This window comes from Oncorhynchus nerka, linkage group LG27 (genome assembly GCF_034236695.1).
Source record: "Oncorhynchus nerka isolate Pitt River linkage group LG27, Oner_Uvic_2.0, whole genome shotgun sequence".
Taxonomy (NCBI): Eukaryota; Metazoa; Chordata; class Actinopteri; order Salmoniformes; family Salmonidae; genus Oncorhynchus; species Oncorhynchus nerka.
The window spans coordinates 78,470,333-78,481,753 of NC_088422.1; positions in this window are offsets into that span (position 1 = coordinate 78,470,333).

Genomic DNA, 11,421 nt, shown 5'->3' on the forward strand with positions numbered 1-11,421 from the left:
TAACCATGGAGAACACTAAACATGACAGATTAACCATGGAGAACACTGAACATGACAGACTAGCCATGGAGAACACTGAACATGATGACTGACTAGCCATGGAGAACACTAAACATGACAGACTAGCCATGGAGAACACTGAACATGATGACTGACTAGCCATGGAGAACACTGAACATGACTGACTAGCCATGGAGAACACTAAACATGACAGATTAACCATGGAGAACACTGAACATGACAGACTAGCCATGGAGAACACTGAACATGATGACTGACTAGCCATGGAGAACACTAAACATGACAGACTAGCCATGGAGAACACTGAACATGATGACTGACTAGCCATGGAGAACACTGAACATGACTGACTAGCCATGGAGAACACTAAACATGACAGATTAACCATGGAGAACACTAAACATGACAGATTAACCATGGAGAACACTGAACATGACAGACTAGCCATGGAGAACACTGAACATCATGACTGACTAGCCATGGAGAACACTAAACATGACAGATTAACCATGGAGAACACTGAACATGACAGACTAGCCATGGAGAACACTGAACATGATAACTGACCAGCCATGGAGAACACTAAACATGACAGATTAACCATGGAGAACACTGAACATGACAGACTAGCCATGGAGAACACTGAACATGATGACTGACTAGCCATGGAGAACACTAAACATGACAGACTAGCCATGGAGAACACTGAACATGATGACTGACTAGCCATGGAGAACACTGAACATGACAGATTAACCATGGAGAACACTGAACATGATAACAGATTAACAATGGAGAACACTGAACATGACAGACTAGCCATGGAGAACACTAAACATGACAGACTAGCCATGGAGAACACTGAACATGATGACTGACTAGCCATGGAGAACACTGAACATGATGACTGACTAGCCATGGAGAACACTGAACATGATAACAGATTAACCATGGAGAACACTGAACATGATGACTAACTAGCCATGGAGAACACTAAACATGACAGACTAGCCATGGAGAACACTGAACATGATGACTGACTAGCCATGGAGAACACTGAACATGATGACTGACTAGCCATGGAGAACACTAAACATGACAGATTAACCATGGAGAACACTGAACATGACAGACTAGCCATGGAGAACACTGAACATGATGACTGACTAGCCATGGAGAACACTGAACATGACAGATTAACCATGGAGAACACTGAACATGATAACAGATTAACCATGGAGAACACTGAACATGACAGACTAGCCATGGAGAACACTGAACATGATGACTGACTAGCCATGGAGAACACTAAACATGACAGACTAGCCATGGAGAACACTGAACATGATGACTGACTAGCCATGGAGAACACTGAACATGACAGATTAACCATGGAGAACACTGAACATGACAGACTAGCCATGGAGAACACTGAACATGATGCCTGACTAGCCATGGAGAACACTAAACATGACAGATTAACCATGGAGAACACTGAACATGACAGACTAGCAATGGAGAACACTGAACATGATGACTGACTAGCCATGGAGAACACTAAACATGATAACAGATTAACCATGGAGAACACTAAACATGACAGATTAACCATGGAGAACACTAAACGTGATAACAGATTAACCATGGAGAACACTAAACATGACAGATTAACCATGGAGAACACTAAACATGATAACAGATTAACCATGAAGAACACTAAACATGATAAAAGATTAACCATGGAGAACACTGAACATGACAGACTAGCCATGGAGAACACTGAACATGATGACTGACTAGCCATGGAGAACACTAAACATGACAGACTAGCCATGGAGAACACTGAACATGATGACTGAATAGCCATGGAGAACACTGAACATGACAGATTAACCATGGAGAACACTGAACATGATAACAGATTAACCATGGAGAACACTGAACATGACAGACTAGCCATGGAGAACACTGAACATGATGACTGACTAGCCATGGAGAACACTAAACATGACAGATTAACCATGGAGAACACTAAACATGATAACAGATTAACCATGGAGAACACTGAACATGATGACTGACTAGCCATGGAGAACACTAAACATGACAGACTAGCCATGGAGAACACTGAACATGATGACTGACTAGCCATGGAGAACACTGAACATGACTGACTAGCCATGGAGAACACTAAACATGACAGACTAGCCATGGAGAACACTAAACATGATAACAGATTAACCATGGAGAACACTAAACATGACAGATTAACCATGGAGAACACTGAACATGACAGACTAGCCATGGAGAACACTGAACATGATGACTGACTAGCCATGGAGAACACTAAACATGATGACTGACTAGCCATGGAGAACACTAAACATGACAGATTAACCATGGAGAACACTGAACATGACAGACTAGCCATGGAGAACACTGAACATGATGACTGACTAGCCATGGAGAACACTAAACATGACAGACTAGCCATGGGGAACACTGAACATGATGACTGACTAGCCATGGAGAACACTGAACATGACAGATTAACCATGGAGAACACTGAACATGATAACAGATTAACAATGGAGAACACTGAACATGACAGACTAGCCATGGAGAACACTAAACATGACAGACTAGCCATGGAGAACACTGAACATGATGACTGACTAGCCATGGAGAACACTGAACATGATGACTGACTAGCCATGGAGAACACTGAACATGATAACAGATTAACCATGGAGAACACTGAACATGATGACTAACTAGCCATGGAGAACACTAAACATGACAGACTAGCCATGGAGAACACTGAACATGATGACTGACTAGCCATGGAGAACACTGAACATGATGACTGACTAGCCATGGAGAACACTGAACATGATAACAGATTAACCATGGAGAACACTGAACATGACAGACTAGCCATGGAGAACACTGAACATGATGACTGACTAGCCATGGAGAACACTGAACATGATGACTGACTAGCCATGGAGAACACTGAACATAATAACAGATTAACCATGGAGAACACTGAACATGATGACTAACTAGCCATGGAGAACACTAAACATGACAGACTAGCCATGGAGAACACTGAACATGATGACTGACTAGCCATGGAGAACACTGAACATGATGACTGACTAGCCATGGAGAACACTAAACATGACATATTAACCATGGAGAACACTGAACATGACAGACTAGCCATGGAGAACACTGAACATGATGACTGACTAGCCATGGAGAACACTAAACATGACAGACTAGCCATGGAGAACACTGAACAGATGACTGACTAGCCATGGAGAACACTAAACATGACAGATTAACCATGGAGAACACTGAACATGACAGACTAGCCATGGAGAACACTGAACATGATAACTGACTAGCCATGGAGAACACTAAACATGACAGATTAACCATGGAGAACACTGAACATGACAGACTAGCCATGGAGAACACTGAACATGATGACTGACTAGCCATGGAGAACACTAAACATGACAGACTAGCCATGGAGAACACTGAACATGATGACTGACTAGCCATGGAGAACACTGAACATGACAGATTAACCATGGAGAACACTGAACATGATAACAGATTAACAATGGAGAACACTGAACATGACAGACTAGCCATGGAGAACACTAAACATGACAGACTAGCCATGGAGAACACTGAACATGATGACTGACTAGCCATGGAGAACACTGAACATGATAACAGATTAACCATGGAGAACACTGAACATGATGACTAACTAGCCATGGAGAACACTAAACATGACAGACTAGCCATGGAGAACACTGAACATGATGACTGACTAGCCATGGAGAACACTGAACATGATGACTGACTAGCCATGGAGAACACTAAACATGACAGATTAACCATGGAGAACACTGAACATGATGACTGACTAGCCATGGAGAACACTGAACATGACAGACTAACCATGATTAACACTAAACATGACAGACTAGCCATGGAGAACACTGAACATGATGACTGACTAGCCATGGAGAACACTGAACATGATGACTGACTAGCCATGGAGAACACTGAACATGATGACTGACTAGCCATGGAGAACACTAAACATGACAGACTAGCCATGGAGAACACTGAACATGATGACTGACTAGCCATGGAGAACACTAAACATGACAGACTAGCCATGGAGAACACTAAACATGACAGACTAGCCATGGAGAACACTAAACATGATAACAGATTAACCATGGAGAACACTAAACATGACAGATTAACCATGGAGAACACTGAACATGACAGACTAGCCATGGAGAACACTGAACATGATGACTGACTAGCCATGGAGAACACTAAACATGACAGACTAGCCATGGAGAACACTGAACATGATGACTGACTAGCCATGGAGAACACTGAACATGACTGACTAGCCATGGAGAACACTAAACATGACAGATTAACCATGGAGAACACTGAACATGACAGACTAGCCATGGAGAACACTGAACATGATGACTGACTAGCCATGGAGAACACTAAACATGACAGACTAGCCATGGAGAACACTGAACATGATGACTGACTAGCCATGGAGAACACTGAACATGACTGACTAGCCATGGAGAACACTAAACATGACAGATTAACCATGGAGAACACTAAACATGACAGATTAACCATGGAGAACACTGAACATGACAGACTAGCCATGGAGAACACTGAACATCATGACTGACTAGCCATGGAGAACACTAAACATGACAGATTAACCATGGAGAACACTGAACATGACAGACTAGCCATGGAGAACACTGAACATGATGACTGACTAGCCATGGAGAACACTGAACATGACTGACTAGCCATGGAGAACACTAAACATGACAGACTAGCCATGGAGAACACTAAACATGATAACAGATTAACCATGGAGAACACTAAACATGACAGATTAACCATGGAGAACACTGAACATGACAGACTAGCCATGGAGAACACTGAACATGATGACTGACTAGCCATGGAGAACACTAAACATGATGACTGACTAGCCATGGAGAACACTAAACATGACAGATTAACCATGGAGAACACTGAACATGACAGACTAGCCATGGAGAACACTGAACATGATGACTGACTAGCCATGGAGAACACTAAACATGACAGACTAGCCATGGGGAACACTGAACATGATGACTGACTAGCCATGGAGAACACTGAACATGACAGATTAACCATGGAGAACACTGAACATGATAACAGATTAACAATGGAGAACACTGAACATGACAGACTAGCCATGGAGAACACTAAACATGACAGACTAGCCATGGAGAACACTGAACATGATGACTGACTAGCCATGGAGAACACTGAACATGATGACTGACTAGCCATGGAGAACACTGAACATGATAACAGATTAACCATGGAGAACACTGAACATGATGACTAACTAGCCATGGAGAACACTAAACATGACAGACTAGCCATGGAGAACACTGAACATGATGACTGACTAGCCATGGAGAACACTGAACATGATGACTGACTAGCCATGGAGAACACTGAACATGATAACAGATTAACCATGGAGAACACTGAACATGACAGACTAGCCATGGAGAACACTGAACATGATGACTGACTAGCCATGGAGAACACTGAACATGATGACTGACTAGCCATGGAGAACACTGAACAAATAACAGATTAACCATGGAGAACACTGAACATGATGACTAACTAGCCATGGAGAACACTAAACATGACAGACTAGCCATGGAGAACACTGAACATGATGACTGACTAGCCATGGAGAACACTGAACATGATGACTGACTAGCCATGGAGAACACTAAACATGACATATTAACCATGGAGAACACTGAACATGACAGACTAGCCATGGAGAACACTGAACATGATGACTGACTAGCCATGGAGAACACTAAACATGACAGACTAGCCATGGAGAACACTGAACAGATGACTGACTAGCCATGGAGAACACTAAACATGACAGATTAACCATGGAGAACACTGAACATGACAGACTAGCCATGGAGAACACTGAACATGATAACTGACTAGCCATGGAGAACACTAAACATGACAGATTAACCATGGAGAACACTGAACATGACAGACTAGCCATGGAGAACACTGAACATGATGACTGACTAGCCATGGAGAACACTAAACATGACAGACTAGCCATGATGAGAACACTGAACATGATGACTGACTAGCCATGGAGAACACTGAACATGACAGATTAACCATGGAGAACACTGAACATGATAACAGATTAACAATGGAGAACACTGAACATGACAGACTAGCCATGGAGAACACTAAACATGACAGAAGCACATGGAACACTGAACATGATGACTGACTAGCCATGGAGAACACTGAACATGATAACAGATTAACCATGGAGAACACTGAACATGATGACTAACTAGCCATGGAGAACACTAAACATGACAGACTAGCCATGGAGAACACTGAACATGATGACTGACTAGCCATGGAGAACACTGAACATGATGACTGACTAGCCATGGAGAACACTAAACATGACAGATTAACCATGGAGAACACTGAACATGATGACTGACTAGCCATGGAGAACACTGAACATGACAGACTAACCATGATTAACACTAAACATGACAGACTAGCCATGGAGAACACTGAACATGATGACTGACTAGCCATGGAGAACACTGAACATGATGACTGACTAGCCATGGAGAACACTGAACATGATGACTGACTAGCCATGGAGAACACTAAACATGACAGACTAGCCATGGAGAACACTGAACATGATGACTGACTAGCCATGGAGAACACTAAACATGACAGACTAGCCATGGAGAACACTAAACATGACAGACTAGCCATGGAGAACACTAAACATGATAACAGATTAACCATGGAGAACACTAAACATGACAGATTAACCATGGAGAACACTGAACATGACAGACTAGCCATGGAGAACACTGAACATGATGACTGACTAGCCATGGAGAACACTAAACATGACAGACTAGCCATGGAGAACACTGAACATGATGACTGACTAGCCATGGAGAACACTGAACATGACTGACTAGCCATGGAGAACACTAAACATGACAGATTAACCATGGAGAACACTGAACATGACAGACTAGCCATGGAGAACACTGAACATGATGACTGACTAGCCATGGAGAACACTAAACATGACAGACTAGCCATGGAGAACACTGAACATGATGACTGACTAGCCATGGAGAACACTGAACATGACTGACTAGCCATGGAGAACACTAAACATGACAGATTAACCATGGAGAACACTAAACATGACAGATTAACCATGGAGAACACTGAACATGACAGACTAGCCATGGAGAACACTGAACATCATGACTGACTAGCCATGGAGAACACTAAACATGACAGATTAACCATGGAGAACACTGAACATGACAGACTAGCCATGGAGAACACTGAACATGATAACTGACCAGCCATGGAGAACACTAAACATGACAGATTAACCATGGAGAACACTGAACATGACAGACTAGCCATGGAGAACACTGAACATGATGACTGACTAGCCATGGAGAACACTAAACATGACAGACTAGCCATGGAGAACACTGAACATGATGACTGACTAGCCATGGAGAACACTGAACATGACAGATTAACCATGGAGAACACTGAACATGATAACAGATTAACAATGGAGAACACTGAACATGACAGACTAGCCATGGAGAACACTAAACATGACAGACTAGCCATGGAGAACACTGAACATGATGACTGACTAGCCATGGAGAACACTGAACATGATGACTGACTAGCCATGGAGAACACTGAACATGATAACAGATTAACCATGGAGAACACTGAACATGATGACTAACTAGCCATGGAGAACACTAAACATGACAGACTAGCCATGGAGAACACTGAACATGATGACTGACTAGCCATGGAGAACACTGAACATGATGACTGACTAGCCATGGAGAACACTAAACATGACAGATTAACCATGGAGAACACTGAACATGACAGACTAGCCATGGAGAACACTGAACATGATGACTGACTAGCCATGGAGAACACTGAACATGATGACTGACTAGCCATGGAGAACACTGAACATGATAACAGATTAACCATGGAGAACACTGAACATGATGACTAACTAGCCATGGAGAACACTAAACATGACAGACTAGCCATGGAGAACACTGAACATGATGACTGACTAGCCATGGAGAACACTGAACATGATGACTGACTAGCCATGGAGAACACTAAACATGACAGATTAACCATGGAGAACACTGAACATGACAGACTAGCCATGGAGAACACTGAACATGATGACTGACTAGCCATGGAGAACACTAAACATGACAGACTAGCCATGGAGAACACTGAACAGATGACTGACTAGCCATGGAGAACACTAAACATGACAGATTAACCATGGAGAACACTGAACATGACAGACTAGCCATGGAGAACACTGAACATGATAACTGACTAGCCATGGAGAACACTAAACATGACAGATTAACCATGGAGAACACTGAACATGACAGACTAGCCATGGAGAACACTGAACATGATGACTGACTAGCCATGGAGAACACTAAACATGACAGACTAGCCATGGAGAACACTGAACATGATGACTGACTAGCCATGGAGAACACTGAACATGACAGATTAACCATGGAGAACACTGAACATGATAACAGATTAACAATGGAGAACACTGAACATGACAGACTAGCCATGGAGAACACTAAACATGACAGACTAGCCATGGAGAACACTGAACATGATGACTGACTAGCCATGGAGAACACTGAACATGATAACAGATTAACCATGGAGAACACTGAACATGATGACTAACTAGCCATGGAGAACACTAAACATGACAGACTAGCCATGGAGAACACTGAACATGATGACTGACTAGCCATGGAGAACACTGAACATGATGACTGACTAGCCATGGAGAACACTAAACATGACAGATTAACCATGGAGAACACTGAACATGATGACTGACTAGCCATGGAGAACACTGAACATGACAGACTAACCATGATTAACACTAAACATGACAGACTAGCCATGGAGAACACTGAACATGATGACTGACTAGCCATGGAGAACACTAAACATGACAGACTAGCCATGGAGAACACTGACTGAACATGATGACTGACTAGCCATGGAGAACACTAAACATGACAGACTAGCCATGGAGAACACTAAACATGACAGACTAGCCATGGAGAACACTAAACATGATAACAGATTAACCATGGAGAACACTAAACATGACAGACTAGCCATGGAGAACACTAAACATGACAGATTAACCATGGAGAACACTGAACATGATGACTGACTAGCCATGGAGAACACTGAACATGACAGACTAGCCATGATTAACACTAAACATGACAGACTAGCCATGGAGAACACTGAACATGATGACTGACTAGCCATGGAGAACACTGAACATGATGACTGACTAGCCATGGAGAACACTGAACATGATAACAGATTAACCATGGAGAACACTGAACATGATGACTGACTAGCCATGGAGAACACTGAACATGACGACTGACTAGCCATGGAGAACACTAAACATGACAGATTAACCATGGAGAACACTGAACATGATGACTGACTAGCCATGGAGAACACTGAACATGATTACTGACTAGCCATGGAGAACACTAAACATGACAGATTAACCATGGAGAACACTGAACATGATGACTGACTAGCCATGGAGAACACTGAACATGACAGACTAGCCATGGAGAACACTGAACATGATGACTGACTAGCCATGGAGAACACTAAACATGATGACTGACTAGCCATGGAGAACACTGAACATGACAGACCAATCAAGGAAGTGAGCTAAAACAACAGTGACTACGGGTAAGCCTGTGAAGAGGTCTGTATAGTGTGGACTTGAATATGTGTATGCATTGTGAATTTCTGACATGGAGTGGAGAGAGTTCCAGAGTTGGGGACCTGCACTGCTAAAATCCTCATCTTCAATGGAGCGGAGCCTGGTGTGAGGGATTGTGAGCAGGCCAGTGTCCGAGGAACGCAGTGAACAGGTAGGGGTGCAGTAGGTCAGTAAGTTATGTGGGTGCCAGTCCAGTGTGTGCTTATTGATCTGGCAGCTGGTGGAGTTTGAGTATGGGGGTGATGTGGTCCCAAGGTCTGGTGTGTGTGTATGAGGACTTGTGCAGCTGAATTTTTTTTTATGTTGAAGTCTGTCCAGTGTTTTGGCGGGGAGACTAGAGAATGGTGTTGCAGTAGTCCAGGCTTGATAAAACAAAGGCATGAATGAGGTTTTCAGCATTGGGATCAGTGAGAGAAGGTCTGAGTTGTGAGATGTTTTTGAGGTGGAAGAAGGCTGACTTGGTGATGTTTCGGATGTGGGGTCAAATATAACACCAAGGTTCCTGACTGTAGAGTTGGAGTGGATGGTGCAGCTGTAGTTTTTCATGTTGAGTTGACCCAGTTTATTGATGAGGGATATTGGGCCCATGATCTCTGTTTTGTCATCGTTTAGTAGAAAAAATGTATTGCTCATCCAAGTTTTCAGTTCACGGACACAGGCAATGACAGAGTGGGGTGGCAGAGTGGAGTTGGGATTTGTGTGGATGTACACTACCGTTCAAAAGTTTGGGGTCACTAAGAAATGTCCTTGTTTTGAAAGAAAAGTGACATTTTTGTCCATTAAAGTAACATAAAATTGATTTGATATACAGCGTAGACACTTAATGTTGTAAATTACTTTTGTTTCTGGAAACGGCTGGTTTTTAATGGGATATCTACATAGGAGTACAGAGGACCATTATCAGCAACCATGGCAATGGCACTTAGTGTTAGCTAATTCAAGTTTATCATTTTAAAAGGCTAATTGATCATTAGAAAACCCTTTTGCAATTATGTTAGCACAGCTGAAAACTGTTGTCCTGATTATTAATGAAGCTGCCAGTTGAGGACTTGTGATGCGTCTGTTTCTCAAATGCATGCATTTACAATCTTGACCACCAGGAGGCAGAACATGGAGACATGCCTTAACTAAGGCAGTGGTCATAGGGTCAAGGGAGCAAGTTGTGGTTTTGGATTTAGAAAATAGTTCAGCAATGGTGGTTTCATTGAAGGGAGAAGGCACAGCTGTTGGTATATATCCTCCACTTTGATATGCTGCTTTCATACTTTGAAATAATGGAAATGTAATTTATCAGCCTGATGGATAGAATATCCTGTCATGACATGAAGTAACCATTTAAG